The 24852-nt window shown below is 42.3% G+C and overlaps 1 long non-coding RNA gene across 1 annotated transcript; it reads left to right on the forward strand.

The window, feature by feature from the left end:
* The first annotated feature begins 1140 nt into the window (after nt 1-1140).
* On the forward strand, nt 1141-22150 carry LOC116580475. The gene is made up of 7 exons (XR_004281667.1): nt 1141-1218; nt 2283-2336; nt 9149-9219; nt 17758-17894; nt 18036-18248; nt 20619-20704; nt 21379-22150. It is a non-coding gene; the product is annotated as an uncharacterized LOC116580475 (long non-coding RNA).
* The last annotated feature ends 2702 nt before the right edge of the window (nt 22151-24852 follow it).

The raw sequence follows: 24852 nt of genomic DNA on the forward strand, positions 1-24852 counted from the left end.
CATGGAGAGGCAGCCAAACTCCATCCACCAGCCCCGAAGCAAAGGGAAGCCAAGTCAGTGCCTCTTGTCTATCCATGGCCATTTAAATGGACTTGTCACACATCCCTGTGCTAACGGTCACTCTAACCATTGCATGTGCTTCTGTTGAGAGCATTCTTCCTGCTACCTTCTTCTTGCTGCCTGTAGACTGTCCAGCAAAATTACGTTCACCCATCATGACACTTTGCACAACCCCATCCAACAGGTCCAACATTGTGGGACGTTCATAAGTTCTACCTACCCACCCGAAGCCAGAAGACGAATCCCCTATGCCGGAAGAGTGGTCTGTGAGGAAGAGAAATCCCTCAGAAGCCAGACTGGGATAGGATACGCTCCAAACACACTCCATCATAGATTGCAGGCTACAGCTTGAGGCCTATGAATATTTCCAATTCTTTCCACACCCCAGTGACCTGCCATTCCACCCACAGCCCCCTTCGATTTTAGGACACGCATTCAAAATATCGTGAGCAGTGGAAGATACAACACCTCTATCCCCAAATGAAAGCTATAGAGGTGAATAAAGTTGAGAAACAGAAATCTTCGCCAAATCAAAGATAATTCTAAATAAACAACCAACTTAATCACACTAGCCCATTGAGATCCAATCAGGGGCCACAAATGGAGGCAGAAAAGGGCTCACAGCCCTGCAGTGATTTCAGTGTGATCATTGTTTGGCAAAATCCTGTTACAGTTTTTTCAACCCAAATGGTGTTCTGTACAGCGATCTTCCCAAAATGCTGCTTAAATGGTTCCCAGAGGTCTGAGGTAAAGCCCTAAGATCTTGGTATGATACCTAGGACTTCATGTATCTTGCCTGCCTTCCCCCCTCTCTCCCCCATTTTATGTGTCAACTTGACTGGGCTAAGGGATGCCAGATAGCTGGTAAAACATTACTTCTGGAGTATTTGTGAGAATGCTTCTGGAAGAGATTAACACTTGAACCTGTAGACTGAGGAAATAAGATCAATCTCACCATTGTGGGTGAACATCGTTCAATCTGCTGAGGGTCCAAAAAGACAGAGGAAGGGCAAAGGTGCTCTCTTGCTTGCACTGGAACATCCATCTCCTCTGCCTTGGGTTTTCAGGCCAGTGGATTAGGACTGGCACTACACCAGCTCGCCTGAGCCTCTAGCATACAGATGGCTGGTCATGGGACATCTCAGCCTTCATCATTGTGTAAGCCACTCCCCCTACCTAAACCTCTCTCTGTATATCTGTGTTTTCTATTGGTTCTGTTTCTTGGGAGGACTGACCAACTCACCTCAGTGATCCATACTCCACATACCAGGACTTCTTTACCTACCAATATCCCCAATTTCCCTCCCACTGCGTGGACTCTGTCCTTGTTTTTAGTCTCCCTAGAGCACATCCCTTTCATCATCCTCCCTACTAAACAAACGCTTACTCTTCTTTTAGACCACACCTCAAATGTCATTTCCTCAGGGAAATCACCTGACCTCCTTACAGGACTAATCCCCACATCACATGCACTTACATCACCATTTACTCAGCCTACACCACACTTGTCAAGCTGGTGAATACCCACTGACCTATCTACTTGATTGACATCCGCCTCCCCCACCTCTGAAGGGTGTGCTTCTGCCTCATTCCTAATGGAATTCACTATGGCATCCCCAGTGCCCAGCGCAGGACCCATCATGTAGTACATGCACAATAAATATTTACTGGATGAATGAAGGGAGAAAGGAAGGAATGGATTTCAAATACAGATTGTACGTTCAAATGCTTTTAGTTGCAAGGAAAAGAATTCCCATATAAAAATAGCTTCAACAATAGGGGCTCCTTATCTCCTGTAAGAAGTGTGCAGAGAGAGGCAAGTCCACGCATGCCTCTGGGTCTGCCTTATACTATTTCCTCCCCAGTGTCTATGCCCCACTAACTGTCCTCCAGCCTGTGGAGAGAGGACGTGCAACACTCCAGGCCACACTTTCTTACACAGCCATGCTCAAAGATAGGAAAGGAGGAAAACACTCCCCAGAAGCCCAAGCAGATATCCACAAGTCACATGTCCACTCCTAAACTAATCACTTCCCACAAGGAAGTGGGATTATCCTAATTAGCTTGAACCAATCATTCATTCATGCCCTCAAGCCAGCCCCCCCAACCCCGCCGTGAGCACACTGCCACCCACAATAGGAATTAAACCGGGCTTCTATTAGACATGGAAAAGGAGAGAGATGAATTAATTCATTAACTCATTGTTTCACATTTGTTTTCAGCATCTACTATGGCATACTGTAATGTGCAAGGACTCTGGGCAGTATAGCATGGAGGTAAGGAGCCCCAACAGCCCAATTCAAATCCCAATTCAGCCATTTAGTAGCTGTGTTTAGTGAGCAAGCTACTCAACCTCTCTGTGCCTCAGTTTCCATATCTGTAACATTGGGATAATAATAGTCCCTAACTCACAGGATGAATTACTATATTCCAAACAGTCCCTAGTATACAGAAAGCTCTAGAAATGTAGTTCCTATGACAATAAGTCTAAACCCTCCTATGACCCAGAATGTACTCTTCACCATTCTAAAGACTCAGTGGAAAAGCTTTCTCTCCCTGGTTTTTGAGGCGTTGATGGTTTCTCCCTCCATTGGTCCCAGCTCCTTTAGAGTTTATCAAGCACCTGTGACAATTGTCTGGCTCCTCATTTTTCTGAATGTAACCATATCTTGATCTTGGTAGGTTCCAGAGGGCTGAACCATGTAGTAGCCATGCATGAGCACCCCTATACCCCCTCTCAGGTACCCAGGACAGCTGTTAAGCACACAGAAGAGGTTCAGAGATTTCAGATCAACTTGGGGCTAATGTCACCTCTCTGGGAACCATCAAGTGAGGGGACAAGAGCTAATAGATGGGAAACAAGCTCCACAGAGCTCACGGGTCCTCAACCCAGTTACACCCAAAATAAGTTTGCATACAGATAACTTCCTGAGACCTAGCAAGGGGAGGTCAATGGAGATTGCAGCTGGAGGAGTCTCTCAGTTACAGGGAAATGTCAAAGTAATAGCTCTAGGACATGAAGGGAGGCATAAAACCTGTCTCCTCCCCTCCATAACCTTCAGGGGACTCACCATTTGTAGGGACTCCTTCCAACATCCTGCTAATTCAATAAAGTTCTGTGCTCCCCAAGGGCTCTCTCTCCAAATTCAGTGGTAGATGGAGTTCCTCTTGAAATAAAAACTAAAGTAGCAACCCCGTTACTCTTTTCCATTTTACTTCTCAGCACAGTACATTACATTGACTCAGTGTTCTTGAAACTACAAGTTGGGACCCAAGAATGGGTCATGAAATCCTCTGAGTGAGGAATAGCCAGTAGGGTTTTGGGTTTTGATTTGTTTTGGTTTTTTGTTTGTTTGTTTGGTTGGTTGGTTGGTTTTTTCCATGTCTTTCTTTTTAAATAAAGTGAATCAGAACAGAAAACATCAGAGCATGTTCACACATTGCCTTACATACAGTAACGGATAAATGAAACTTCTGTTTCAATGCATATGTGTATGGAGGGCCTGGGACACATTGCCAAATAAATTTCTTGCTGTAGAATTAGTTCAAAAAGCTTGAGAAATGTTTCTCTGTTATTTTTATTGTTAATTTTGTTTGTTTGCTTACTCTCTTTCCTGTTTACCACCACATGGCTCAGGGCTTGAATGTGGTTGGCCTTAATATATGTATAATGGATGGATGGTTGGAGGGAAGAAGAGGAAGAGGAACAGAGAGAAGAGGAAATAGACCAAACCATAAATTTCTCATGACCGTCAAAAGCTGAAATTTAGGCTCTTAAAAAGCCTTTTTTAAAACCACATGTGCTTTTGCGGCAGGCTAAGCTCTTACGATAGGACCAGGAAGTAAAATAAGAAACACAACCATGGGAAGCAGGAAGATAAAATAATTCCTTGTAGATCAGAGGACTACACACTTGCAATACCAAAGGGAATCAACTGGAAAATTCTTAGAATTAGCAAGACAGCAAGTATTTAGAAAAATGTTTGAATAGGAGAATGAAGATATAAGCATCAATTGTTCCTGGATATGCTGACAAATACCAGCTGGCGCATATAAATGGGGGACAAGAATGAGAGAAGGTAGCTGTGTTGGATACCTTTCATCTGTCTCTCTCGCTTCCTCCCCTCTCTTTATGGTCAGTTTTTACATTTTAAATCCTAAATATGTTTGGAATTCATTCTGATGTCTGTATGAGGATCTAATTTGATTATATTCCCACAAATAACCAATTGTCGAGAAGCTGACATTAAAAACCTGAAGAAAATCTAGATTAAATATTAGGTGATGTTAAGATAGGGGAAGGTTTTTCTAAGTACAAGATAAATTGGGTGAAAATCACCAATGAAGAGAATGAGTAAACTCATTACTTCAAAATAAAAAGCATCTCTATTTCAACGTCATCATCAACAAAATTGAGAAGCAAATGACAATCTCGGAAAATATCCACAATTAGGGTAGATTAGGAGTATCTTCCTTAATATATAAAGAACTCTTCCAAATCAACAAGAACATCAATAAAAAAATGAACCCTGAACATGAATGAAGGATTCACAGAAAAATATATAAATAGTCAATAAACACATGAAAATGTTTAATACCATACTTCCCATTACAAATTGGCAATATTTTTAAAAAGATCTGTTAGGGGTAAGGAACACAGGAAGGCAGAGAATGAATTATTTTGCAGCCTTTCTTTAAAGCAGTTTAACAAGTGGTGCCTGGCTGGCTTAGTCAGTTAAGTGTCTGCCTTCTGCTCAGGTCATTATTCCAGGGTCTTGAGATGGAACCTGTGTCAGGCTCCCTACTTAGTGGGGAGTCTGCTTCTCCCCTCTCTTTGCCACTCCTTCCACTTGTGCTCTCTCTCTCTCTCAAATTAAAGGAAAAAAAAAGCTACTTAACAAAATATACTGAGAATCCTTCAAAAGTTTGTACAGTATTATTTGTAAAAGAAAAAAAATCAATCAAAGATGCCTAACTGAAAGGGAAAAGTATATATAAATTATGGTATGGAATATTATGCAAGCATTACATTTTATATTCCTAGAGACTTTTTTTTTTAAGATTTTATATATTTACTTACTTACTTATTTGGGAGAGAGAGCAAGCAGCATGCAAGCAGAGGTGGGGAAGAAGCAGAGGGAGTGAATCTTCAAGCGGAGTCCTCAAGGAGTGCAGGGCATGATCTCAGGGATCATGAGATTGACGACTGGACACTTAACTGACTGAGCCGTCCAGACACCCCTATTTCTACAGATGTTTTAATGAAAAATGGATATGTTCAAGCGATAACATTTTTTAATCCAAACAAAAAAAACTGTGTATAGTACGACTTCAATTTTATTTTGAAAAAAAATTATATGGGCATAAAGAAAACTAGAAAGAAAAACATATGTGCTTTAAAAAACACTGAAAAAATTAAATTAAATTAAATTTTAAATTTAAAAAAAATAAAAATACATATAGATGCAAAAACAGGAAAGCAACTAGTGGGATGGTGAACATTGGTTCCAGGTGATGGGTACCTGGTGGGGAGGAGGACCTGAAGGACAGGATGGGGAGAGGGGTACTACACACACAGTTAGACAGAGATCCTTACCAAGAACATAGCTTTTGTTTGGGGTGGAAGGTTCATGGGTTCTTATTACATTATCAAATATAAAATGAATATTAAGATAAGCCATATAAAATTACAAATAATCAACTGCTTTTAATCTTCCAAAATGGAGATTTTTAAGAGTTCACTTTAATGAATAGATAGATGACAGACAGACAAAACTGGCCATGACTGTACCAGTGCTGAGATTATGTCATGACTAAGGACTGTGATTAATCCGATTTTGAAAGAGAAAGATTCAGGAGACAAATCACTAAAATGTTACTGGTGTTCATCTCCTAGTGGGATGATTAAGAGCAATTACTCTCTTCTCCTTTATGTTCTATGAGGAAAAAGGAATATTTTATAAATGTCAAAATACATGTTAGTCTCCTTGCCTTTCTATTCTACTCTAAGAGCTAATCTTGGCTCAAGAAGACATAAATCTAGGTCCACGTCCTTGACCCACCTATGGCTAAAGTTCAACCCCTGGAGTTGTATAATGACTATTTCTTAAAGATTTATTTATTTATCTTAGAGAGAGAGAGAGAAAGAGCATGAGCAGGGGAAGCAGAGGGAAAGGGAGAGAGAATCTGAAGCAGACTCTATGGTAAGCATGGAGCCAAACGCAGGGTTCGATCCCATGACCCTGTAATCATGACCTGAGCTGAAACCAAGAGTTGGCTGCTTACCTAACAACACCACCCAGATGCCCCTCTAATGACGATTAATAATAAAATAATATTGGCAATAATAGCACATGATTGCTAGACATACCACATGCCCCATTTACCTCATCAGCTCCTCCCCACCACCTATGAGGGAGAGACTGTATTTGTCCCCATTTTACAGATGAGGAAACTGAAGCTCCAATCAGTCAGAGAACCTATCTAAGGTCACAGAAGAAGAAAATGGCATTCCTGGGAGTCTAATCATAGAGTCCAGAAACCACTCTCCCCTGGCACATAGACCTGCTAGTCCTTGAGAATAAATAAAAGACAAAAAGAAGTTTATTCTTGTCAAACACCACAGTAAGAAGATGCTTTGAGGAAGGGGCTTCACTCCTCAAATAGCAGGTGTCATGAGGACCCAGAATGTGGACTAAGAATGAGAAAGCCCAAGAGCAGAGAGCAGGATGCAATGTTAAACACCAATCATAGCAGCCTTTCTGGTTCAGAGACTCCACTGCTGAAATGAAGCATATAATAGGGTCCCTGGACGCTGTGAGTCATGCCTGAAACATTTAACTTATATCGGACTCAATTCAATTCCTCAGAAATGAGCCAGCATTCTCAAGATACTGCTGCTCTCCAGAATTGTACCAAATATCTTCCCTGAAACCCCTGGCATCATCTCTCTAATCAGGAGACCCAGAGCCCTCAGCCTGCTCTCCTTGCCCATCTTCCCCCACTGCCCTTCTGCTGCACCCCCACAACTTTGAACATGTCTCCTACCTTTGCACAGCTGTTATTCTGTCTCCTCACCTTCCTAATACACATAAGCACACATGTGCACAGGTATGCATGCACACACACACGTGTGTACACTCACCTATGTACCCATACAAACATATACATATATTTCTCCAAGCTACCACCCTTCAAGTCTTAGCTCAAATGTCAGCAAAAACAGAAAGCTTTGTGATGCTTTTTGTCTGGGTCTGCATCAAATCTCCCTGTTACAAGCTCTTGCCACACTGTGTGGTTTTCCTTTTAGCACTGACCACAATTTCAATTAAATGCTTCCTTGAGCAATGGTCTATTTAACATCTGTCTTGCCTAGCAGTCCACGAGTTTCATGGGGGAAGGGCCCTTCTGTCTTGCTCAGTAAGCATATAGTACATGGACTTAGGGTACGTGGAAGTCACCAAATAATAGTGGAAGGGAAGGAGTCACACCCATTTTAAAGATGGAGAAATTGATCCCACCATAAACTAGCAGTCACCAGGACTTAGCCTTCTAATCCCTGGAGGGTGACATACATTTAATTCGTTAACACTTTTTTTAAAAAGATTTTATTTATTTGTTGACAGAGTGAGAGAGAGACCACAATTAGGCAGAGAGGCAGGCAGAGAGAGGGGGAGAGCAGGCTTCCCACCGAGCAGAGAGCCCAATGCAGGGCTCCATCCCAGGACCCTGAGATCAAGACCTGAGCTGAAGGCAGAGGCTTAACCCACTGAGCCACCCAGGTGCCCCTTGTTAACATTTCTTATGGCCATTTTCAAATACACCCACAGAAGAGCAAACACTACCAGACCCCACATAGCCATCACCTGGCTTCAGTTGCTACTCATTTCCAATAATTCTTGTTTTATATCCCCACCTTTCCAACATTGGTTGGTTGGTTATGTTCATAGAGTATTTTAAAGCTAATCCCAAACATGATGGCACTTACTCATAAATACTTCAGTGTTTATTCCTAACAAGTAAGAGCTTTTTAATATAGAACCACAATATCATTATTACCCCAACATAATTAACAATGATTGCTTAATAAAAACCAAATACCCAGTTTATCTTCAATGAATTCAGATCTCAAAAATATCTTTTAATGGTTGTTTTGCATGAATCTGTAAGGTTCACACATTACATTTGGGTGATGTGTCTCTGAAGTCTCCTTTAATCCATATTGATTCTCCTTTTCTTCATGCCCTTCATCCACTGAAGAAACTGGGTCATTTGTCCTTCTGTATTTAATTTTCAGAAATGACTTTCCCATCTTGAATCTATGTCTTTAGCAGGGGCCTATGATGGGATGCTACTGACATGGCATTCCCCCCCTGCCTGGACTCCAGGGCACTCCCCTGCCCTCTGAATTCAGCAGGCATCACAGACTTTATATCTATGCATGGTTTCAGTTCAGTTAAATGCAAAGAACACAGACAAATAACTGCTTGATCCTCTCCTAGCAAGGTAGATCCCAACACTCAGAATCTAAGAACTGTCCAGAGCTGGGGACGTAAAGGGGTTCGCAGCTCCAGGAAGAAGATAAAGTATCTGGGGGTACAGAGAACACCATAAAACCAGAATGGAGCAAAACGCCTCAATAAGAAGCCCTTGGAGAATCCTCTCCCTTTCTCTGCCAGGGGTTAGAGAGTTTCCTCCAAGGGTAGATCTACATGATTAGACATCTGAAGATTGACTTTGCCCTGTTGACCCCCCACATGCCCTTACCTACAGCCCTATGTGGCTTTGGAAATGGACAGCCCAGAAAAGCCGCACAACTTGGTTTTCAAAGACAAGAAGCTACTAAAGGCTACAGAAGAGGTGGGAGGTAGGAACATATGCAGGGATGTTTGCTAGCACTCTGGACAAGGTGGCTATCCAAATGGCCTTCCAGCTGAGGATCTCTATAAATCATGGTAGAAGTTTACCTCTTTGAGACAAACAAGCTCAAAAAATCAATCTATTCTCTCCATCTCTCTCCACTGGAGTCTTCAGACTTCTAGGAGATAATAAAATGTTCCAACTAAATAGAAATCACATTTATCTTTAGTTTTTCTAGGTTAATCCAAGACCCAGATGAGCCACTGACTACAGGGGCAGAGGTCCTGAATCTAACATTGGGTGAAGTATATCTGCTCATTTATTCATCTATTCAGTCCCCTACCAACCATCCTGATTGTCTATTATAGGTTTGGGTCTAGTGAATGTAGGGATAATGGTAATCACAATGACATCTAACCTTCATGCATCTTTTACCATTTGGTATCATTCTAAATGCTTCATTTCATTTACCTATCACAGTGAGAACTGCCCACTTAGGGTAGAAACTGATATGACTGTTGTATTAGTCATTTATTGCTACCTCACAGAGTCTCATAAACTTAAAACAACACACATTTATTATCATGTGGTTTCTGTCATAAGACTAGGCACAGCTTAGCTGGGTTCTCTACTTCTGGGTCTCACCAAGCTGCAATTTAGATGTCATTGGGGCTGTGGTCTCATCAGAGACTCAAATGAGGAAAGATCAGCTCCCAGGTTCCTTCCAGTTATTGGTAGAATGTATTTCTTTGTGGCTACAGGACTGAGGGTTTAATCTACTTGATAGAGGCCACCATAAGCTCCTAGAGGCTGCCTGTAAGTCCTTGATATGTGCGTTTCTTCAAGTTGGCCACTTGCTTCACAGCAGCTTGCTTCTTCCAGGCCAGCAATGGAGAAAGAAAATTTGGTAGCAAGCTGGAGTTTTATAGAACATAACCATGGGAATGGTAACTTACCATCTTTGCCACATTATACTCACTGGAAGCAAGTCCGGGGTCCTGTCCACATTCAAGAGAAGGTCATCAAACATCAGGAGACAGGATCATAAGGACCAATGGAAAGTCTGTCTACCACAAGCATTATGCAAATAATAATAATAAAAATCAACTAAGTCTCAAACAGTAGAAGAAACTTCCCCTGTCGCATAGCCAAATGGAAGACCTGGAATTCAAAGCCAAATCTGAAGAACTCTAAGGCCCATGATCTCATCCATAAGTGCATTATTCAAAGAAGCATCACTGCCCTCAAGGAGTCATGGTCTCCCTCACCTAGAATAGAGACAGCAACAAATCCTTCTGATCAAATTTGGCAAGAATCTAATAGATGAATATACAAAAATCCTGGACTGGAAGTAAAGTTCACTCTGCCTGGCAGCCCTTTGTGCCTGGTCTTAAGATGAGTTAGCTGAAAAGAGAAAAGATGTGAGAGAATGCCAGGTGGGAGTGACCACAAGTGCAAAAACAAAGTGGCCAGCATCAGGTGCCAGCATGCTCCAATACCAACAGAATGTTTTGTGGGCTAAAATGAAATGAAGGAGGCTTAACAGGACATAGAGCAGAAAGGGCAGACTGGAAATAAGCTCTACAGGGTGCTGAACACCCAGCATGGGATTTGGGGCTCTGAGCCATGGGAGCTGGTAAAGGGGGCAGGCCATAGGGCAGCACCATTACACTATGAGTGGCTCTGACTGGACTCAAGGTAGCCAATTAGGATGTTACAGCATTTGTTCATGCAAGAGATAGAGTAGAGATGTGCTGACAAGAAAAGGCACATTTGAGGTATGTTTTGGGGGGAAAGTCCCAAAGTGAGAGTTTTGGTAGAAACTAAAACCCAGTTCCCTTAATGGAGGTTGGGGGTGAACAGGGGGAACGCAGTGATTCCTAGAGTGCCAGAGTGCTTAGGGAGGGCAGAGAATGGAATGCTATGGGCTCTCTGGAAATTGTTTAAAACACACTATTAAATGTCTGTACTAATGAAAAGAGCCACCCAAAAAAAGACAACTACTGTGTGATGCCACTGATATGAGGTCCCTATAATAAGCAAATTCACAGACACAGAAAGTGAGTGGTGGTTACCAGGGTCTGGGAGGAGGGGGCAGGAGGAGCTAGTGCTAAATGGGTATGTGGTGTCTGTTTGGTAGTTGAGAAAGTTCTGGAAATAGATGGAGATCGTTACACAGCATTGGAAATGGGTTTAATGCACTAAATTATATGCTTACAAATGGTTAAAATGATGTTTCATGCAACATGTATTTTATCACAACCATTATTTAAAAAAAAAAAAAAAAAAAAAAAAAAAACTCCTTTCTTTGAGAGAGGCAAGAGAGGCACTGAAAGCAATAGCACACCTAAGCATGCCTAAACACCAGTACCCTGGTCTGCTCCACTCCAACAGAAGCCACGTTCACAAAATGAAACCCTCAGGTGCCAGCCCTCAGACAGAGCCATTTATCAAAACTGACAGTCAAATGGAAGTCCCTGGTCATCAGCTCCTTACCCACTCTCTTTAAACTTCATCAAAATCAAAATCAAGATGCATTTGCTTAAGAGACAGGAACAAAAGCAGAAAAAGAGAGGGTCACCTCCTTGCAGGCTCTCTGGCCAGGCTGCGTGGACCCTATAGACACACTTTGGCAGCCAAGTATTGGCCCTGCTCATTGAGGGAGCCAGGTTCAACCCCAAGGCATTCATCAACTGACTGATTCATTGGGTGAATAACTATAGGGCTCTAGGTATATCTGTGTCCTCTGCTGAGGGTCAGCCACAGCTGGGAGCTCACAGACAGGGAGTGGGAAGACAGGAACAGAGCAAGAGGCCCTTTCCATCACTCTGGAAGCCATCTCCATGCCAAGACCTTCAGATTCATGGCCCCACACTGACCACTGTCCTGGACTGTGGGCCCACAGTCCAGCTGACTTTTTGTATCTCTCCTTGAAGTAGTAACTTGCACCTCAGGGTTGCTGCCTCCCAGTCTGTACCTCTAGTGTTCTATTAAATCTGGGAAATGAAAGAATGAGTCAGCCTGGCCCATGTCTTACAAAATGAGTGAAGTACAAGGGTGAAAAGATTCTGGACAACTAACTGTCAGGCAGATGAACATGTGTGGTCCCTAAGGCGCTCCAGCAGTTCGCACAGACTGCAGGACAATTCCCCAGCAAACCCACAACACACAGAAGTTGGGCTTTATTTGCCCATACGGATGCCTCTGTTTCTCTCCCGAAGATAAAATAAATCAAGGAGTGAGGGAGCTTAAGAAACATCCTGAGATATATCCATCCTCAGTGCAGTAGACAGGCCTCCTGCAAAATGTTGTGATAGGTTGAATGGTGTTCCCCCCAAAAAATTCCAAGTTTTAACCTTCCATGCTTGTGAATGTGACCTTATTTAGAAATAAAGTCTTTATGATCAAGTTAAAATGGGGCTATTAAGGGACTCAAATCTGGTATGACTGTACTCTTATAAAAACAAGAAATCTGGAGAAGGAGACAGATACATGCAGGAGAAAAACGATGTGATGGTACAAGGAGATGATCACCTGTAAGCCAAGGAACGCCAGAGGCTCCCAGAAGCTAGGAGAGGAGCATGAAACAGATTCTTCCTCACTGCCCACAGAAGGAACCAATCCTGCCAACACCTTGACTTTGGATTTCTGGCCTCCAGATCTGTGAAGGAATAAATCTCTTTTGTTTAAGCCATACAGTTGATGGTATTTTGTTTCATCAGACCTAGGAAACTAACACAGATGTCCACGTATTAACCCCCAGAGTCTGTGAATACGTTAGGTTATACAGCAAAGGAGAATTTATGGTGCAAATGGAATTAAGGTTGCTAACTGGCTGATCTTGAGATAAGAAAGTTATCCTGGATGATCTGGGTGGGCCCAATGTCACAAGGGTCCTTATGTGTGGAAGAGGGAGGCAAAAAAGAGAGAGATGTGGGAGAAAGACTTAACTGGCCATCACTGGCTTTGAAAATTGACATTGGAGCCATAAGCACAAATGCAGTGAACTCTAAAAGTTGAAAGGACAAGATAGATTCTCCACACTATAGACTGAATATCAGCACCCTCCTCAAATTCAGATACTGAAATCCTAAGGCCCAACGTGCTGGTATTTGGAGGTGGGGCCTTTGGGAGGTGATTAGGTCTTAAGGGGGGGAGCCCTCATGAATGGGACAGGTGCCCTTCCATATAAAAGGAAAAGTGAGATCTAGACATGTCTCACTCCTTCTCCCACACAAAAACACAGCCATCTGTAAGACAGGATATGGGCTCTCACCAGATACTGAATCTGCCAGTAACTTAATCTTGAACTTTCCAGCCTCCAGAACTGTAAGAAACAAATTTGCTTATAAGCCACCCAGTCGATGATATTTTGTTATAATAGCTTGAATGGACTAAGACTAAAAATGGTACTGAGAAGTCAGAGTGCTGCTGTACAAACACCTGAAAATGTGGAAGAGCTTTGGAACTGAGTAATGGGTAGAAGTGGGGAGGGTTTCGAGGTACATGCTTTCACTGTTGTGAACAGACCATTTAGGGCAATTTTGGTGAAAACTCAGAAACAAGAGGAGGGTTTTGGAGAAAGCCTCAATCTTCCTAGGGAATACTCATGTGATCTGGAACAGAACGTTGGTAGAAATATGGGCTGCAGAGGCCATTCTGATGAGGGCTCAGAAGGAAATGAGGAGCGTGTTACTGGAAACTGGAGCAAAGACCAACCTTATTATAAAGCAACCTGGCTGAATTGTGTTCACATCCTAGTGTTTTGTGAAAAGTAGAACTTCCAAGGGGTAAGATTGGTATTTGTCTGAGGAAATCTCCGAGCAAAGTGCTGAAGAAGTGGTCTGGTCCCTCCTGACTGCTTCTAGTAAAATGTGAGAAGAAAGAAATGACGTGAAGATGGAATGGTAGAGCAAAAAGGAACCAGCACTTAAAGATTAGGAAAATTCTCAGCCTATCCACATTGAAAGGAACGGGAAGCAAGCTCAGAGACAGCACCAGGGGTGTGGCAAGTTCCCCTTGGGTAAGAAGACTGGTAGAGAGCAGCTGCCTCAACAGATGCCATACGTTCTCATTCAAGACAATGGAAGGATGACTGCATAGGAAATTCAGAGATCTTTAGAGCTGCCACCCCATAACAGGTTGCCAGTCTGTGGTACACTTGTCCCCCCTTATCCACAGTTCCACTTTCTGAGTTTTCAGAGACCATGGTCAACGATGGGCTGGAAGCAAATGATCCTCCTTCTGACACATCATTAGAAGGGGAAGGTCAGTGGTAGCCTAATGCTAAGTCACAATGCCTACATCATTCACTTCACCTCATCTCCTCACGTTGGCATTTTACCATCTTATATCATCACAAGAAGAAGGGTGAAGACAGGACAACCAGATATTTTGAGAGAGACCACATTCACATAACTTTGAACTGGTATATTGCTATTTGTTCTATTTTATTATTAGTTGTTGTTAATCTTTTACTGTGCCTAATTTATAAGTGACTTCTGACCTCCAGAATAAGAGAATAAATTTGTATTGTTTTAAGCTGCTAAGTTTGGGTAATTTTTTTAAAAGATTTTATTTATTCATTTGACAGAGAGAGACACGGTAAGAGAGGGAACACAAGCAGAGGGAGGGGAGAGGGAGAAGCAGACTTCCTGCTGAGCAGAGAGCTCAATGTGGGGCTCAATCCCAGGACCCTGGGATCATGACCTGAGCTGAAGGCAGATGCTTAATGACTGAGCCCCCCAGGCACCTCCAATTTGGGTAATTGTTTACAGCAGCAATAGAAAATGAATGCACCAAGCATGATACGCTCTAGTTCCATCCATGTTGTCGCAAATGGCAAGATTTCATTTCTTTTGACGGCTGCATAGTATTCCATTGTGTAAAAAATAAAAAATTAAAAATAAATAAATAAAATAAAAAATAAAAAAACCATAAAATAAATATTTAAAAAAAAAAAGAAAATGAATGCACCAAGCTTCTTTAAAACCTCATGTAAACTGGCTTTCCAAAGGGGTAAAAAATATGTATGTATATTTGGTTTTGTAACTAGGAAACATTCCTACAGTCTAATTGGGATGGTATAAGGGGCTAACAAATGGCATTAGTGATACGAGTTTCTCACCAGCCAAAATCCTGGATTGAATGCCCCACGGCAAGTCTAGCTTCAGGAAGAGCTTAATTAGGCCTTAAAGGTGCCACCAGGATCCAGTCTTCTCTCCATGCCTATGCCTTGCTCCTTCTAGGTGGGCCCTAGCTTCCCCTTATAGTGACAAGATGACTGCTTCAGCTCCAGCATCACATGTACTCTCCTTAAAGTCCAGGGAAGAAAAGAGTAAGCATCTCTTTCCAGTCTCCATGGCTTTGTTTGAGCCATGTGTCTATTTGGAACAAGTCATGTGGTCTGGGATATGCTATGTGGTAACTGACTGAGGAGTCAGTCATCCTTGAGGATGCAGGAGTGGCGCCCCATCCCAGCGAACTTCAAGCAAAAATGAGGAAGGATTATATGTGCTAATATAGAAACATACCCACAATTTTGTTAAATTTTAAAATGATATATAAAATACATATTTGTATATTCACATATCATTTTATATATGTTTTAAGATATTAAATAAATAATATCATATACATAACTCATAAACATACACTGTTAAATAAAAAGTTGATGAAGGCTAATTTCTTTTAAATCTGGGTACTAGTTCATAGCTGTGATTAGTTTATTAAAATTCGTAACCAGTCCCCTTGTTATTTGCACACTTTTATGTATATATGTCATACTTTAATAAAAGGGTTTTTTAAAGTAAGTTGCAGAATAAAAATGTGTAATGTATGATGCTATTTTTATTTTTTATTTTTTAAAAAATTTTATTTATTTATTTGACAGAGAGAGAGATCACAAGTAGGCAGAGAGGCAGGCATAGGGGAGGGGAAAGCAGGCCCCCTGCTGAGCAGAGACCTGGATTCCAGGCTCCATCCCAGGATCCCAAGATCATGACCTGAGCCGAGGCAGAGGCTTAACCCACCGAGTCACCCAGGCATCCCATGATGCTATTTTTAAAAAGAAGGAGAGGAGTGGCACCTGGGTGGCTCAGTGGGTTAAGCCTCTGCCTTTGGCTCAGGTCATGACCTCAGGGTCCTGGGATCGAGCCCTGCATCGGGCTCTCTGCCCAGCGGAAAGCCTGCTTCCTCCTCTCTCTCTGCCTGCCTGTCTGTCTACTTTTGATCTTTCTCTCCATCAAGTAAAGAAATAAAATCTTTTTTAAAATAAATAAATAAATAAATAAATAAAAATTAAAACATAAAAAAGAAGGAGAGGAGGAGTAAAGGAGAAAAACATGGCAAGAGGGGGAGAAATTATAAATAAACATAGTGAGAACAAGAGAAATACCCAAAATGATCGCCCCCAACTTTTGAGGGAGAACAGCAGTTTTCAACTAGACATGTGGCAATGTGTGAAGACAGTCGGAGTTTTCACAACTGGGGTGGGGGGTGCCAGTGCTATTGGCACTGAGTGCCAGAGGCAGAAGAAGTCACTATGCATCGTGTAGTGCATGGGACAGCCCCACAACAAAAGAAACAAGGAAAGATCCAGCCCAAAAAGTCAACAGGGCCAAGGTCAAGAAGCCCTGTTACACAGGGACAATGTAAGGAGGGAGAGGAGTAAGAGAGGATTTTCACACTTTTTCCTCTTTAGTGCTACATTCTTTAGAATTTTTACAAAAAGCATGCCTTACCTTTATCATTAAAACAAAAATAAAAACAAAACCACTCCTCGCGGTGACAATGTAGATCAGGGGCCAGCAAGTGAGTCCCACAGGCCAGATCCAGTCCACTGCCGTCTTTGTATAGCCCACCAGCTAAAAGGGTTTTTAGGTGTTTAAATGACTGCATTTTAACTGGCTGAGCACATACCTACAAAACGTGCTTGACTTTGCCCACTGGCCCACAAAGCCTAAAATATTTACTATCTGGCTTTTTACAGAAAAAGATTGCCAACCTCTGACATAGACCATCACTTTAAGTTTCCCATAAAAAGACCCACCCACCCCATCCCAACCTCTGTCCAAACTAAGCATGTGTTAAATCTTTGAGAGACATTCTGTAGAGAAGGAAAGTAGCAGAAACCACTAGGTCCCTATGCTGGTGTATTAATCTCCTATTGCTGCTGTAACAAATTTACAAACTTCGTGGTTTCAAACATGAATTTATTATCTTACATTTCTGGATGTCAGAAGTCTGAAATGGTTCTCACTAGGCTAAAATCAAGGTGTTGGCAGGGCTGGTTCATTTCTGGTGATTCTGGGTGAGAATCCATTTCCTTAACCTTTATCAGCTTCTAGAGTTGAATTCTTTGGCTTGTGGCCCCTTCTCCCATCTTCAAAGCCAGGGATGCCCAGCAGTGTCCTCACATTGTGTCCATCACTCCAACTCTGATTCTCCTGCCTCCTCCTTCCATAGTTAAGGGCCAGTGGGGATTACACTGAGCCCCCTCAAATAATCCAGGATAATTTCCTCATCTCAAAGTCATTAAAAACCTCAATTCCTTCCACAAACCTAATGTCCCTTCTCCATGTAACATAGCATGTTCACAGGTTGCCCAAATTAGGACATGGATATCTTCAGGGGCAATTATTCTGTCTGCCACATCAGACTTCTATTCATCTACCCCTCTAAGAGAACTCTAGCCTCTCCTATAGCTATCTGCAGCTATGAGATTATGTATCAGCCAGTGCGATATAAACGAGTTGTTTGTGCAATTTTCAGAAAGTCTCCTTAAAAGGAGGGGACACCTCCTTAATAATACTTTTCAATTCTACTGCCTAAAATCAGATGTAATGGCTGGAGCTGCAGCAGCCATAGCAGGCCAGGAAAATACCACCTCATAGGGCATGACAGAATGGATAGCTGAAAGGAGCCTGGGTCTGTGACAACTTTATGGAGTCACCATTTGGATCTACTTCTATATGGTAAAATAAAAGTTTGTATGTTTGAGTTTCTATGGGGGTGTGGGGGCAGTTCTGTCACTCACAGCAAAATAAACTTCCTAACAGATTCTGAGGATGAAAGCATTAATTTATTCATTTATTCCTCAACATGCATATACGAAGAGCTTTCAGAGTGCTAGATGACGGATATGCAAACAGAAACCTACCACAGTCCTTGGACACCCAAGAATTCATGGCCTCGTGGGAAGATAGTTCAAGCCTAGACTGCAGTGCAATATGGTGCTTGCTTTCTAGAAGTATGACATTTGGGCTGCAGAGGCATCAGCTCTGCCTGGGGGAAAAGAGAGAATGTGTAGGAGTCTGCAGCTGGTCAAGGTAAGAGAATATTCCAGGTTGCAGGAATATCGTAAACAATGGCAAAAATCACACAAGAGTACAGTCAGGGGAAACAATGAGATAGTCAGTTGATCAACATCCCAATGGGCAAAGTGGGAAGGAAGAGCAGGGGACATAATTTTGGGGAGCTCACATGTGTGAAGCTCGAGAGTTCATCTTATATGCTGGGGGGCAACAGGAAAATCCAGCCGGCCAGCTGAGCAGTGAGGGGTGAGGTGTTGAGTATCTGAGCCCCTTTTCATATGCCCAAGAGCCCTCATGATGCAAATGTACTCAGGACCCTTCCCCAGCCCTCTCACCCCACCCCAGGTCTTTCAGTGAAGGAGGAAGACAGGCCTGGCCCCCTCAGGCTTCCAGAACCTAATTCTTGTCTCTACACCTTGCACATCACTGTGCTAATTTTAGTTACTATTTAATTTTCCTGTTGTTAGCTTTGACCTCTTAGCTGGTGATTATTAATAAACCTAGATAGAGTAAACTACTTTGCACATACCCTCCCAAAAAAGTTGCAGACTTTCAAAGTTCAAAATAAGATCTATAAATTATTCCATCTTGGCAAACACGGTACCTCCCCTAGGCAACGTGAACTGTTGGCAGAAGCTTAAAAGAGGCATTCATTTCCTCCTCTCTTTGCATCTGTGGTTTAGATGTGCAAAAATATGGTTCAGCATTTTTACTCTAACACGGATCTATCCACACTCCTGCCCCCACTTGTCTCCCCAGCAGAGGAGGAGGCCAATCAATCCGGCATTATATCAGTCAGGCTTGCCTCGACAATTTCAATAGTGGTGCTGATTGAGAGATTCACAGAAAACAGACAAGGTCACTGCTGAAGTGCAGGATCAAGGTGACCCTAACAAGCCGCCCATTAAATGGGATGGTACTCACCTCTTTCTTTGAGCAGGGGACCCAAAACTTAGAGAGAAGCTGCAACTGCACAGATAATGGGATATATGGGATCCATGTCACTTTGGCTTGTAAAGGACACTGGCAGCCCTTTAGGCAGTTGATCCAGGTAATTTAAGGCAGGGAAAGCAGTGTGGCTCTTTGAGAGGAATGTCCTCTAAGTTATCTTTGTCCATGCCGTTCTACCGATGAAGACTTTCTCTAATTATCATTCTTGCTGTCAAAGGACACTGTTCAGAGGCTGGTGTTCAAACCTCGTAAGATGTACTAGGGGTGAAGGAGGTTTTAATTCGATATTTTTGGAAATATTGTATATTCTCTTCACTGGGAAAGTGGAAATTTTCAGCACATGTAAAGGCTCTGAGAAGATCTGCAGAAAAGCAATCAGTGAAGCTCAATATCCAGAGTGAGTTTTGATTTTAGCTTTGTCACTTCCTATTGTATAACTATGTAGGGTATTTGTAAGAGTAAAATTAGAGGGGGAAAAGGCAGGTAAAGCACACGGTTAGCACTTAACACAACACATATTTGCTCTTATTATTATTACTATGGAACCCAGCATTTATCAATTTTGACTGTTCTATTCTCTCATGGAAACACCTGTTACATCCTATGAAATAAATGGTTTTCCTCAAAACACTGTTTGGGAAAGATTGCAGTAGATCATTTTGTTTTAATCTGACAAACAGTTATATAGGCCATCTTATGAGCCAGGCACTATTCTAAGTGCTTTATTCATACTAATCCATTTAATCCTTACAACCACCCAATGCAGTGAGACAGGTATGATGAATATACTTATTTATAGATGAGGAAATCAACATGTTGAGGGATTGAATACTACATACCTTACCCAAGGTCTCACAGCCAGTAAGTGGCTGAACTTGAGGGCTCTAATTCATGCCTTTTAGGTGGGAACCAAGAAACCCAACCCCTGGGAACCTACTGAAGCTACTTTCCTATGACCCATCTTCTCTTCTCCCCATATTGTCATAAGACCTCATTTTTACCAGGTTCTTCTTCTGCTCAGTAACCTAGAATGCCTCCTCCTCATCACCACATCAAATTCAAATTCATTCTGACTCTATGCCCAGATGATCCTCAGTGGCCTGGGGTGCAAGTTCCAAATTCATTCTGATTCTAGACACTCAAGTCTGCCCTTCCTTAATTGTTCCTGTGCTTGGCCAATCCCTTTCACTTCCTGGTAAACTTGTATTCATCCTTCAAAACCCAGCCTAAAATTCATTGCTTCTGAAAGCTCTCTCTGAGTGCCTTCACCCAGGACAGAGTGACTATGCCAAGCTTTATATGCTCTTTCAAATTTGGAAGAACCTCTAGTAGTTGGCATTTGGCAGATCTTAGTTCTATCCACTGTAGTGGACAGAAACCCTTCCCTCTTCTGGCACAAGCCCTGACTTTCCTTCACAACTCTCGTCCTTACAGGGGCTAAATTTACTCCACCCCATCCCCTGGAATGAGTCTGTTACCTGTGTGTGGCTACCACCCCTGGCTGCAAGGATTGCTGAGAGGTGATCATCTGACCCAATGCATAAATCCCAAGACTCCTGATGGATTGCCTGGACAAATATACTAGCTTTCTACAGGACATAGGTGCAGGAGATTGAAAGCCTGTTGCCACAGTCTGTCCAGTGGAAAGGCACTCTTGAAAGCAAAGCCAGCAAAGAGGAGAGTGGAAAACAGGAAAGGGGGGAAATAGAGAACAAACATGAGTCCCTATGACATTAGTCAAGCCTCCAGTGTGAGCTGCAGTTCTGTTCTTCAACTTTTCAACTATGTGAACCAATAAATTTCCTTTTCAGCTAAGTCTTCTCAGTTGAGAGGCAGGGCAGTGGTTAGAGTTCGGGTGTTAGGGTTCTGTCACTTATAACCCAAGAAGCCCATCTAGCACAGTCTCTGGACCTTGACTAGAGTTCTCTAACACCAATCCCATCTAAATCCTCTCACCAGGGCCTGACTCATTATCTAAAATATCCTACAAATATGTGTTGCAATGAAATTCTATTTGGGAGTTTCAAAGTGTTTTCTTGAGCACAAGCTTAGTTGATCCAGAGGATTGAGTATACAATCTTAACCCCATTCCACAGATAAGAAAAGTGAGACTCAGAAAATTTAAGAATCTTGCGCCAAATAATAATAGAGCCCACCCATTCCATGTCTTTGATTATTCTAATGTTTTTCACAGTGTACACACAGTCGGTGCTTAATCAGTGCCAGAGGACCAGGCTTAACTGGCCCGAAGATCCTGTGCTGGCATTCTGCTGCCCTGCATTTGAAGAGATCTGGTGGAGGTCCAACAAGGAGGCAGTATGGCTCAAGTCTGGATGGCCATCATCTTCCGGCCTGAGCACCTTTTCCTTCCATCTCACCTCCCTGGCAGACCTACATCCTGGATGAACACAGTCCACTTTTACTTGAAGACCACCAGTCCCCACCCCCAGGGCCTGAGCACACTTGAGAAAGATTCACATCCATGCAGACTGGTGCCACTTACACATCCACGGGTTTCAGATTCTGCCAGACCCTCAAGGTTGCCTTGTAATCTTTCCATTTCCCTAAGAATGAATGGAGACTTGGCTGTGTCTCCATAGTTTTGGAAATCCAGCTATTTCTCAGCATTTGGAGTGTGAAATTAGGCAGATGGAACATCCAGATTACCGACTATACTGCATCTGGAAACCGTGGCATCAAACAGACATTTGGGGCTGGTTGCTATACAGCGTGTGGTCAAAGAAGGCATTAATTCCAGTCCATTCTTGATCCCTAAATGCAGCCCAGCAAACCAGGAAAGAGCATGAACCCTGGGGACTTTCGCCTCAAATCCCACCCCCTCCTCTTACTCTGTGTGATCTTAAATGTAGACTTAAGATTTGGGCTTTCTAACCCATAAAATGGGCATAAAATACCTCCAAGAAATGTTTAAAGGATTCAGAGAAATAAACCACAGAGACACACCATAAGCTCTCAATAAATTATCTGATGTTTGCTCTTTAATTTCCTTAAACATAAAAAGACACCCAAAACCTTGCCAACTGAATCGGAACACAGGTTTTACAAATAATTAAATGAGGTCAGCACAATTTCATTGAAGCTGCTCAGACAGCTTCAGTGATAAATAAGGCAACTTTTTACAAGCGCATCTATTAGAACATTAAATTAGTCAAACATAAGGAAGCGCACAAGAAAAATACAGACTAGGAGGTGACTCCTGTTTGCAAATCAGAACACTATAGAAATGGCCACAGATTGCAAATCATAAATTCCACTTTCCAGAAGCTCTGTTATATGTAGATACCAGAAGGCAAATAAAAGCATACTTAAAGATGGTGTTGGCAACGTCTCTTAAGAAAAAAAAAAAAAAAGACGAAAATGGCATGATTTCACAGCACCAAACTCAAACAAGGGATAATATATAATATCAGACCCAAAATTTTTCAAAGAGCTGAATAATGGTTGAATAACAGCTGAATTGGAACCATTCAAGCATAAAAAAAAAAAAAAAGATAAGAAAAAAAAAAAGATGTGACTCCTTTGGTCATGCATTAGAAATGATTCTTTCAAATACCATTTGAGTTTCAGTTAACTCTTAAATGCCCTGAATGACAATATCACATCTCTAAGACACTTTGGAGAACAGCCTGAATCTTGGCAGGAACACATTTAGTCTAGAGCAAGTCTTCTCAACTGTGGGTAGGGAGCGGGGTGGATTTTGTCACCCCAGGGGCATTTGGCAATGTTGGGAGACATTTTTGTTGTCACAACTGGGAAAGACAGGGACGCTACTTACTGGATAGAGACCAGGGATGCTGCCAAATCTCCTAGGGGCACAGGATAGTCCCCACTACAAAGAATGATTGGGCTCAAGTATCAAGAGCACTGAGGTTAAGAAGACCTGCGCTGAAGTTAACCAGGCTACTTTCTACTTGCATGAGCCTACTGGGGCTCTCCAAGCCTCAGATAAGGGGGGGAAACCATAGGATCTACCTCTTAGGGTTATTGAAGATTTTGATGAGATAGAAATAATAATAATAACACCTACCATTTACCAAGCTCTCATAATGCACCAAGCATTGTGCCAAGAGCCTGGATGTGTATTATTTGAGTCAATATTTATAATAACACTATGAAAGAATAACACAACTAAGATTTCGCTGCTGGAGCGGGAATGGGTTTCAAACCCTGGCAGCCTATGTCTTTACCTCTTCATTCTCCATACTCACAAGTTTGGTCCACAACCTGGTATCATCAGCATCTTGCTAGAGCAAAATCTCAGGCCACATGCTAGACCGAGTCCAAATCTGCATGTTAGCCAGATCCCCAAGGGATTCATGGACATATTAGAGTCTGAGAAGCAATATGCTAAGAACAGTGCCTGGTTCCAAAATATACAATAAATAAAGATTAATTAGGGGCACCTGGGTGTTTCAGTGGGTTAAAGCCTCTGCCTTCAGCTCGGGTCGTGGTCCCAGGGTCCTAGGATATAGGCCTATATCGGGCTCCCTGCTTGGTGGAGATTCTGCTTCCCTCTCTCTCTCTGCCTGCCTTTGCGATCTGCGATCTGCGATCTCTGTCTGTCAAATTTAAAAAAAAAAAGATTAATTATCTGCATTGTCATCACTGCTTTTAGCCTACAGAGAGACTCGTTAGAGTAAAATTCAGACTCCGAGTCATGACATATATGGATGTGGCAAATATTTCATGGAGGAACTTTGTCAACACCAAACATCCCCAAGGGTGTCAGGTCTGCCCTGCCTCTTTGAAGGATTCTATCAAAATTGATAAAAACTAGCTGTCAAAAAAGGAAGAGCCACTACTGCCAATCTAGCTCTTCTGATTCTTCAGCCATTATTCCTCCTGCAGCATCTTCTGTCTCTCTCCGTTGCTTATCTATTTCATACTAGAGTGTGAATGACTCATGGCATGTGCTGCTTCACCCAGGGATGTCTGCATAACTCAAACCATGTTTTCTGTCTCTCTTTGACAGAAGAACCGAGAACTCTGCTGCCAAACCTCAAATGCTGAGTATGTCCTCCCCATATTAGCTGGTCTGGGGACATAAGATGGTGATATCACAAAGCACACTCTGTCTCTCTAGTATTTCCTATTTTTTAAATTATATAAATAATGCATGAGTGCATCCCTGGCATAAAATATTCAAATTATATGGAAGAAGTATATAGAGTACAAAGCAAAAGTCCTTTTCACCACTGAAGCCATAGAGTGTTCAAAGCAGAGACTCTGGACCCAGTCTACACTCCTTAGTAGCTCAGTGTCCTGGAATACCTTAACTTCTCTGTGACTCAGTTTCCTCATATGCATCTCAAATGTTTGAGGATTAAATGTGACAATGCCTAAGAAATGCTTAGCTCGGATCCTGGCACACATTAGGTATTAGCCATGACTGTTGCTTCCATTTCTCTCAAAAGGAAAGCCCTATTATCAGCTTGGTGTGCAGACTTCCAGACCCTCTGTTAAGCACCTGCCTACATATGAACCCTGAAAATACAGGTACGCTATTAGCATGAAGATGACTGCACTTGGCCTTGCTTCTGCAACTTGCTTTACAGTTGAACCAGACCATCCGGATATCTTAATATTAGTCACACAAATGTATCCCCATTCTTTTAACAGCTCTTTTGGATGGGTGTACCTTCGTGTG

Source organism: Mustela erminea, chromosome 20 (assembly GCF_009829155.1).
Source record: "Mustela erminea isolate mMusErm1 chromosome 20, mMusErm1.Pri, whole genome shotgun sequence".
Taxonomy (NCBI): Eukaryota; Metazoa; Chordata; class Mammalia; order Carnivora; family Mustelidae; genus Mustela; species Mustela erminea.